This window comes from Thermobia domestica, chromosome 15 (genome assembly GCF_964235325.1).
Source record: "Thermobia domestica chromosome 15, izTheDome1.hap1.1, whole genome shotgun sequence".
NCBI classification, from domain to species: Eukaryota; Metazoa; Arthropoda; class Insecta; order Zygentoma; family Lepismatidae; genus Thermobia; species Thermobia domestica.
The window spans coordinates 25,767,013-25,777,515 of record NC_137468.1 but is presented as its reverse complement, the minus strand read 5'-3'; positions in this window follow the sequence as shown (position 1 = coordinate 25,777,515).

Below are 10,503 nucleotides of genomic sequence, written 5' to 3'. Positions count from 1 at the left end.
TTATTATTATTATTATTATTATTATTATTATTGATTATTTAAGAATGCAATACTTGATCTGTTGATCTGAAATGTAGAGAGAACATGGTAGAACCTCAAGAAAACTCATGAACACAATGTTAGCCAGCATAAACTCCCATACCTGAGGTCGAACCATAGACCACACAGACCAGAGGCGAGAGCTCTATCACTAAGCCAGCGTAAGTTCATCATCGGTCATTGCAGTTAGTAAATAGACGCATTTGAAGTAAGATTACATACAGCAGTGTTCGATTCTGGTTAATACCTTTTAAATTTTGTGTCCATTGTAAGACACATTATATGAACATGTTACAAAAGTTCATATATCCCTCAGTAAGTTCATTTGTCAATAACAGAAACAATTGACTAATTTAAGAACAGTTTTGTTTTCGCAGTAACTGAGGTACATTTTCCATACTTAATAATAATAATAATAATAATAATAATAATAATAATAATAATAATAATAATAATAATAATAATAATAATAGATTCCTTCGTTTCGGGGCCTAATTCCGTATTGAGAAGTGTCAACAAAAGGCGAAATTTACATTTTAGTTTCAGATTTTCAATATCATATACTGATTTTACGATATGACGCAAAATTTCGATCTTATTGTGTATTGATATATGGCCCCAACCGTATTCTTATCATGTATCCGATATACGTATCAATACTAGGGATGGCCACAAAGTTTCGGTTCCGCGAGGAACCGGTTCTCGGAGATCGGTTTCAGAACCAGTTCTGGAACCGGTTCCGGTCCTGGATCCGAAAACCCGGTTCCAGAACCGGATCTTAGGAACCGGTTCCAGACCTGGATCCGAAAACCCGGTTCCAGAACCGGTTCTTAGGAACCGGTTTCAGATCTGGATCTGAAAACCCGGTTCCAGAACCGGATCTTAGGAACCGGTTCCAGACATGGATCCGAAAGCCCCCAAAGACCCGTAAAGGAGGCACAAATTTTACCTTCAAAACACTGCAAAGAGGACCATGCGCTTGTACCCTCCCCGCCCAGACTCTCTTGTGCCCCAAGAAAAAAAATTGGGCCACCAGTGTTTTTTTGTTTTTATTTTGGTCCACCAGTGGGTGTTTAGCCAAATGAGTTGGCCAGATTGCCTGTTTAACCATTGTTTACCAGCTACCCAGTTTATTTAGCCAAACGAGACAAGCGCCGCCGCCTGGGCGCCTGCCTGTCGCTTCCACCATTTCATCTAGCACACTGTTCACAACCTTCCAGCAGCTCGGATTTAGCGTAGGGATCGTCACAAAGTTTCGGTTCTAGACCTGGATTCGAAAACCCGGTTCCAGAAACGGATCTTGAAAACCGGTTCGAGACCTGGATCCGAAGAACCGGTTCTAGACCTGGATCCGAAGAACCGGTTCCAGACATGGATCTCAAGAACCGGTTCCAGACCTGGATCCGAAAAACCGGTTCCAGACCTAGATCCGAAAAACCGGTTCCGGAACCGGATCCGTTCAGACCCGAAAACCGGTTCCAACAGGAACCGGTTCTGGCCATCCCTAATCAATACACAACACGATCATACGGCCTATTGAGTATTGATATATAAATCGTCGTTTCTGACAGGGCATTCACTTTTTATTTTTAACAGGTTCAACATTCAAATCTTGCGAAGACTGATACAGAATGATGCTCCCTGCATGTTGACAAAAGAACCGTTATAGTGCGAATTACACATTTTCACTAGTAACTGTGCATGCCAACACATTTCTTTCTTAAACTAAAAATAAATATTAGAAAAACATTCAACCTGAATGTACATGTAATAGGAATTTTTAAAAACAAACCGTGTTCTCTTGATTTTATTTTCTGCTATGATAAACGAGTATATAACTATACTTTTTCTTGATATTCGTTTGTCTATTCTGTTTGGGCTCCTTTTATTGTTCTTTTTGGGATACCCTTTGTTCTTTATAGCTAGTGTATAAAGTGCTTCATGTAATGTGACAAAAGTACTGCTTCGCTGCAGACTAAAACCATAGAAAACGTCTGCGAAGAAAGAAATAAAGCTTTTCTTTTGCAAAAAAAATAAAAAAATAAAAGGTTCCTCTGGGAAGAAAGAGAGAAGAACGTAAAATGGAAATAAATAGCGTAAATTTTCATGTAGTACAATTTGTTATCCATTGTCCGTCCTTACTCTCTCCTCTTTTCCAATCTTTTCCGTATACTAAAATTACATTTACATTTATAGCGGAGGAAAGAACGAATGAACAGGTTTATTCGAAGTTAAAAGAAAAGCAGAGATGAAGAGCGAGTCGGTGAGCCATTGTTTCGTTAGAAAATGGTTTTAACTTTTCCACCACCTTCAACGTGCTGTACGTAAGTTCCGAGAAAATTGAGGGGGCAAGGAGGGCGAAGGAAAATGAAATACGCATGCATGTAGCACTTACAGTTCGTACGGCAAGTAGAGCGAGCTGTAAAAATTATGTCTAGCAGAACACTGCAGTGGTAATCAGAAATATTTAAGGTTTTATTTCTTGTGGGAAAACGGGCTACTTTGTTTCCATTGTGCTCAACACAAGCTAGCTGCTTTTTTTCAGAGCTACTAGAAATGTATTTTTTTTTCTTTTGATGTGTAGAATAGAGCCGCCATTTTGGAATGCCCAAATTTAGTTAATTGATTTATGTAAATGGAGAATATTACTTTGCTGAAACAGGAAGAACATTTAAAGAATGATAGATATTTTTTTTCTGAGCTACGAAAATCTTTAATATTTATTACTATACTATCGTATTTTCAATGTAAGTATTTCATACTAACTGTGTAGATATAAACAAACTGAAAATACATCCTCCTTTCGCCATTCAGATTGAATTTCTGCAGAGGTGCATTTTGAGATAAAATTTGATAGTGATAGCCCTGATTAAACCAATAAGTAATTTTCGTTTCACATTGTGAGACTACGGTAGACTTTCAAACTACGAATTCAATACTGAAACCAGTGGTGGATCTAGAAGGTAAAAACTGGGGGGGGGGGGCAGCCAGAACCCAGCCTATGATAGGTATATCATGAGTTTACTCAAGGGTAACAGTGGATCTGAAAACATAGGGTTACGGCAGTTAGCGGCATGACGTCACGCCGTTCCTCAGCCTATCTTTGCCCATTGAAATTTCTTAGGAACTGGGGGGACGCCGCACATAATTTTGAAGGTGGGGGACGGCGTCCCCCTGTGTTCCCACTCACTTTTGCCCCTGAGTTTACTATAAACTTTCAAAAATATATAAATAATAGCTTAAATTATTTTTGTTACTCAAAACAGTAGGGGGCCTTGGTCTTCCCGCTCCAGGATAGATCCCTCACTGACTGAAACCACAAGTAATAGATGTACAATTTCCAGTTGCAATAGGGAGCTAAGGTAAGATTTGGATTCTCTTCTTGCGGTATTGAATCAACACCTAAAAACTGCTTCTCGCTATCTATTACGATTTCTCCACTACATACTGAAACTGCACGGTGGGAATAGACGGATTAAAAGTCTAGATAATATTTGTTCTTAGAACGCTGAGTGAGTGTCAAAAAAAAAAAAAAAACAGTTCTCTCTATATCTTAACGTTCTTTACTCTGTGGAGATCAGTACTGAAACCGGAAGTTGTATTAGATTTCTATGACTTCCGGTTTCAATGAAGAGACAAAGTCGGAGATAGAACCTATGGTTGCAGCCCTAAATTTATATCAAGAAACTACTTCTCATCTTTAGTTATTAACTTTTTTTTTATCGCCATGGAGACTGGTGTTAAAACTGAAAATAGCCAATTTCTACCACATCTAGTTTGAATAGAATGAGGAGGTTGAAAATAAATTTTAATCTTCGGACGCTGAATACAATCGAAGAAAAAAATTTAAATATCTCTTACCGTTTTTTGTTCTTCCACGATCAACGTTGAAACCGGAAATGGTTAATTTCTACCTCTTCCGGATTGATAGGAGGCTAACAGAGTAGATGGAACACATTGTTGGAATGGTGAGTCCATCCCGAAAAGCCACTGATGGCTTTTTATTGTTTTTGCTCTGATCTTGTCAACAGACAAAGGACAGCCATAGCAGTAAAAATAAAATTTCCACTTTTTGTGGATTGAATAGTTGGGAAGTCGGGTTCGAAATGTACCTGAAAACAGTCCAATTTCTCTTAATTAGAAGAAATGTGGGTACAATAGTTCAAATAAATGACCGAGAAAATAAGAAAATAAAGTAGTACTTATAGATTTTTTTAAAATTAATATCAATGTCGTCTAACTTAAAGTAATATTTGGATCGCTTGAATATTAAATAGCCTAACTCTAAAATTGAACATTTTTCAAGAGTGAAAATTGAAGTTCAACATCTCACGAACAAATATGTATATTTATGCTATGTTGGCAGTCAAATCAATAACTACGAAATTTTCCGTTTATAAAAATCTTGTTTTAAACAAAGTACTCAGCTAAATGAATAGAGTGAATGAAAACATTAGTTCTACTTCTTTCTTTCTTTCTTTCTTTTTTTTTTTTTTTTTTTTTTTTAGTTTGACCACTTGACGGCCAAGAGGTTTATTTGTTTTGAACAATGGTCAAGAAACTAAGTAAAAAAAAAGCATGCAGTGTTGTCACTGAGTATTTATGTTACGGATAAAGTGATATGTAAATTAAAAATGTGATTAAAAGTAGTAGAGTAAAGTGTGTTCTCATTAAGTAGTTCCTCGTATAATTAGTATGTTGAAAATGAAATTAAATTTTTGAGTTTTACATCCCACGCTTATACCGGCTAGGCTAAAGGAGACGGTGATGATGAGTAATGAATGAAATGGTGGGATGAAGAAAGTGGGACGAAACGGGAGGATCCCGAGAAAACCCACGCACACGGTGTTTGTCCACCACAAAGTTCACTTGGCGGGAGCAGGGTTTGAACCCAGGACCCCATACACCAGAAGTGAACGCTCTACCACTTTTTAAATTTGATTTATTGACACTTAACAATGCATTTGTGCAATTGAACAAAAACTACAAACTATACAACATAACTACTGATCAAAGAACCGCCCCAAGTTATGAGGGGGAAACAAAAACTTCAAATAATTAGCCAAAAATCTATAATAAGAAGGAACATTTCGACATTTGACATGCGCACCATACATAAACAATTTGTATTGGTATTCTGAATGATCTACATGAATAACGAGATAGTACATCGTATAAGCACACAACCAGAGCATCGAATTTTGTTTAGGCTGCGGCATATAGCAAAAATCAGGAAGGCATAATAAAGTATCTGGGAATGCTTGAATTCCACAGTGGCATATATATCCTAACATGGCCCGTAATAAATGTTATATTAGTAAAACCTTAGTACACGTCGTGAGACGATGTTGAGAATCATCTTCCTGTCCACAAGAGTGACATACGCTATTTGCAAGTAAGTTAATGCGTACTAACCGAGCAGGTGTAACAAGATCATGTGCGGCTTTATACCACTCAATGCGTATATATTGTGGTATGACAGGACTATTTATATTTTTCCAAATTTGCGTCCAGCAAGAGGTGGGACTTATTCTTTCGACACAAGAGACTGTGGTATTGTCAGAAAGTAACCTTGTATTGTACAAGTTTTTAGCAAGCTCTCGAGAAGAAAAAGTCGGATCTCGTAATAACTGCCCTCCAATAAGAGTTCTTTTAAATAAGAGACAGATGGGAGTAAGTTACCTATATTTAACGGGGCAAGTATACCGACTCTTTCATACCAGAATAAGGCCCACTCTTTAGTGAAGGAAGGAGATTCCTGATATAGGTTACAATACCATTTCGTGAAATACAGAACATAACACTTCAAACGGATATTGATCAAATTAAGACCTCCACTCTCCTTCCTTTTACACAGTATTGAATACGGCACACCAAAGAGTTGTCCTTGCCAAATATACCAAAGACTCAAAGATTGAATTTGACGGAGACTATCCTTCCGAGCAGGCAAAATTTGGGCAACATGTCATAATTTTGCATAAATATAGCTATGACAAATCCAGATCCGTTGTCCCAAATTAAATGGCCGAAAACGAATATTCGTACAAAGTAACTTTATATTAATGACCACTCTATTCCAATTAGAAATAATCATTGAGGAAACATTTGACTATACCTAATATAGAGACTTGCAACACAACAGATATAGTAGTCGGCAGATAAGTCGGAGTTGTAACACCAAACTGTAAAAATTTACATTTATGCATATTTCGACTAGCTCCAGCAAATGTTCCAAACTGAGTCATAACGTGCATAACTTGTTGATAATCCTTTTTTGAACGGATAATGACACTAATGTCATCTGCATAAAATCGCAATGCAAGTTTAGTGCCGTTTATTGGAATTCCAGTAAGCTGGCGATCCAATTCCGTAATAAGAGGCAGGAGATATATACTAAACAACACCGACGACAAGAGGTCTCCTTGGCGTATGGACTTACGAATTGGAAATGCCGGTGTCAAGAAACCATTGACTTGGAGTCTAGAAGCTGCATGTAAAAACAGGGTTTGGACTTGTTGAATGAATTTATGAGGTAACCCTATATGTTGCATAACATGAAATAAATAGGAATGTCTCACATTATCAAAAGCTTGACAGAGGTCTAAACTCAGTAAACCACCCATAGTACCAGTGGTATCAAACCAAGCAACTGTGTCGTGGAAGTCCATTAGGATATCTAACATTTTGTTACCAATTCTAAATCCACTTTGGGCATCATGCAATAGATCAGGCATGAAAGGTTGCAATCTACGAGCAAGGCATTTCGCAATAATTTTGTAATCACAGTTAAGTAAAGTAATAAGGCGGTAATCACTCAATACCTGGGGTTTATCTTTTTTGGGTATTAAAACAATGACCCCTTTAGCAAATGTGGTAGACACCTGACCCGTATCTAGAATATAATGAGCGACTTCAAGGAAGTCCGAGGTAATAATATCCCAATAACATTGATACAAAGTATACGGAATTCCATCTACTCCTGGACTACTCAACGTACTAGAAAATTTAACTACTTGGTGGATTTCGTCCATTGTATATGGTTGGGCCAAGAGGTGTGTTTCAGAGCTAGGAAAATTCACTTGCGGCAGAGGAAAGGTCGGATCAAACTGAGTAGGATCAGGTATGTCACTAAATTTATTTTGGTATTCGGAGAGAATATAAGCCGCTATATCAGGTTTACTTCTGAAGGACATTCGCATCCGCTGTATGAAGAGAAGGAATACTGAGACGTTCTTGTCGGCGAGTTTCTTTTATATGATGGTACATGGATAATCTTTCGTGTGGAATCGTCAGAGCATCATGTCTTCTTGCCGTAAACCCTTCTAACTTTTTGCGTTGCAAGTTTAAATTTTTTGCTTTAAAAAATTGCAATCTTTGATATTGATCTGGAAGATCATTCCTGTGACTCAATTCTTGGAGACATTTGTGATAAAATTGCAAAGTATGTGTAGTCAGCATAGGCTGATCTTGTACGATGCGCATAAAGAAGGTTTTGATATTGGGTTTAACCATTTTCTCCCACCAATTGAGAATAGAGTTGAAGTGGGGCTTACGTTCACACCATTTAATCCAACAGTTTCGAAAATTTTCTTTAACTTCAGGTAAAACTAACAAAGAGGAGTTTAATTTCCAATAAGATTTACCCATTAACCTTCGTGGTACATCATAAGGTATCCATATTTGTACAGCAAAATGATCGGAGAAGGAATTACCATCCACATCATACATCACCTGTGGTGTACACAACGTATCACTAAAATAAAATCTGTCTACTCTACTCTTAATATTACTACGAACATATGTATACAAATGATCTTTCTTTTTAAAAATAGCAACATCCTGTAACCTAAGTCCATCGACTAAATATCGCAATTCAGGACTATAACTAGTGTCCCCTGTGGCATCGTTTCCAGGTCGAGTAATACAATTATAGTCTCCCCCAAAAAATCATATGATCATATGTCATATTAAACATATATACTAACGTTTCATTAAAAATATATATTACGTTCATTTATTTTAGTATGCCCACTAGGAGAATATATATTAAGAAATAATATTTTGCTCCAAAGAAAAGCAATAGCACGGCCATCTGGTGTCATGCGCAACTGAAGAATCTCAAATTCGTGTTTGATCAAAATTGCAGTACCTCTCCGGTCCACTCCCAAATTGACATAAGATTTATAACCAGGGAGATAAGCGAAATTATCTTCAACTACCTCTTGCAAAAAAATAATTCCGGGATCGTGGTCCAATATAAACTGTTTAAACAGTTGACGTTTTGTTTCAGAACTCATGCCATTAACATTAACAGTAACACAACTCAATAATGACATAAGTAAATACAGTAAACTTAGTAAACAGAGTAAACACAAGGCAACCTTAACACTCATTTCGTTTTAAATGTAAACAACTAAAGGAGAACGAAGTAGTCAGGTATTTACAGACGTCGTCTCAGAACAGTCCATATTGCTCGCCTGATTATCACCCGTATTTAATTTCTTTTGCGAGGCAATACTATTATTTTGCAGATGAAGTACAATTTGTTGACGTGCCCGTCTTTTTGGCGATGCATTATCATGTCTTTTAGTATCCAATTTAGAACGTTTAATTTTAAGTTGGCTAGATCGTAGTAACGGAAAATCATCATTACTATCGATGTCATCGTCCTTGAGAAGGTCAGAGTTATTATCGTTTGTATCAGTTTGAAGCACACAAGAAGCCTCTGTTTGCTTTCTATCGACATTCACCGTTGTTGTTGTTGCTGTCCATTGACCTTCAGTTACCTCGGTCTGAGCGAGTTCCACGGGAGAAACACCAGCTACTTCCTCTGTTATTACGTCAGCTGTTTCTGCCTGTGTTTGGCTCTCAACACCATCACTTGGAGCTACAGGTTGCTGACGAACATCATTAGAATTGAATTCAATTTCTTCCTTCGTTACATGTAATTCACTTTCCGTAGTACTAGATTGGATGGCAGAGGGGGGAGGTACAGGCACTTGACGGAGAAAAATAAGGGATATAGGCAACACTGTAGGACGAGTATTTAAAGGACAATTAGAGTGTTCATGTAATTCTGAATGACATCGTTGGCAAGTTTTAGGCTGTCCATATGCGTAACACTTTCACTTCTAAAGTAGCATCATTTACCAACACTTTAGCAACAGCTCCATTATTATATTTGAAAGTGAGTTCACCATTAGCGTCGCGAAGAATCTGCTCCATTCGAGTTTTCCGCACTAATTTTAAATAAACACAACGCTGGGTTGTCGGAATTTGAATAGCAGCTATTTCGTCTTCTTGCAAATGAAAAGTTTCAAAAATCCAATCATGTAACTCAAAAGCACTAGGTTTATGTGCGCCATTTTCAAATAGAAATTGAATCTTGTTTACACGATTCATTTTACTTCACTTTTACAGGTCAAAAGAATAAACCAAATACCTGCAATACACAGGAGCAATAAGCTCAGAAAATTATTAGTAACAGTACGTCTCACAAACACTTGTATGCAACACAGTAAGAACAGTCTTCCGAGAACTCTTTCACACGTCCGCTCTCACCGATGTTTCGCACTCGTATGGCTGACCACTGAGAACACCGCGGCCCGGCAATTAGTACGTTGTTCTTAGTCATTGTATATACAGCGTGTTACATAAATGTTTCACAATAGTTTGAAAACAGATTCCTCAGATCAAAATAAGAAAAAAATTCATGTGGACCTGTGCTCAAAAATGGATAGTTTCGGGGTTATAGGGTGTCGAAAACGTGAAAGAAGTGAATTTTAAAAGATCATAGCTCCACTACTATGGGACCTATCATAGTCGACTCAAGACATCACTGAGGAGCTGGTGTGTGAACTATCCACAGACACATCTTTCAGAACCTCCGGTACTCGCACAATTATTTTTAGAGAGGCTGTTTGGGAGTACTTGATCACTGTCCAACTACCTCTCTAAAAATTGGTGTGCAAGTACTGGAGCATTCTTAGGCTAGTTTTAGACGGAAGCATTTATCGTAGCAGATGTGCTGCCAAAAATTTCATATAATATTCTATGGCATCAAAAGTATATGGTGCTTTTACACGGTAGCATTTTGATAAGCATCTGTCGTGACGTAGCAAACAAATCACTGGAGAAGAGCGCAATTATGGCTCCGAAATTAAGCGTGAGGTAGCTAAAGCTAGAGTAATTGTAACAACAGTTCTCGCCGGTCATATTAAAAAACGAAAATCACAAAGAAGTATGTGGGCAAAGAGCATCCCTACTCCAACTCATTTTTCTTTACTACAATTCAATTTCCCACACAAAACAAAGAGTATGGATATTTGGCACAAAATCTTTCTTTTCCTTTTAACACACCAACATCACGGTGCTGCAATCGGACCAGAAATGCTGGGGAAAATGCTACGAAATAGAGCAGGTTCTATCGACAAGAAATGCCATAGGATATGCCATGGCATGGGA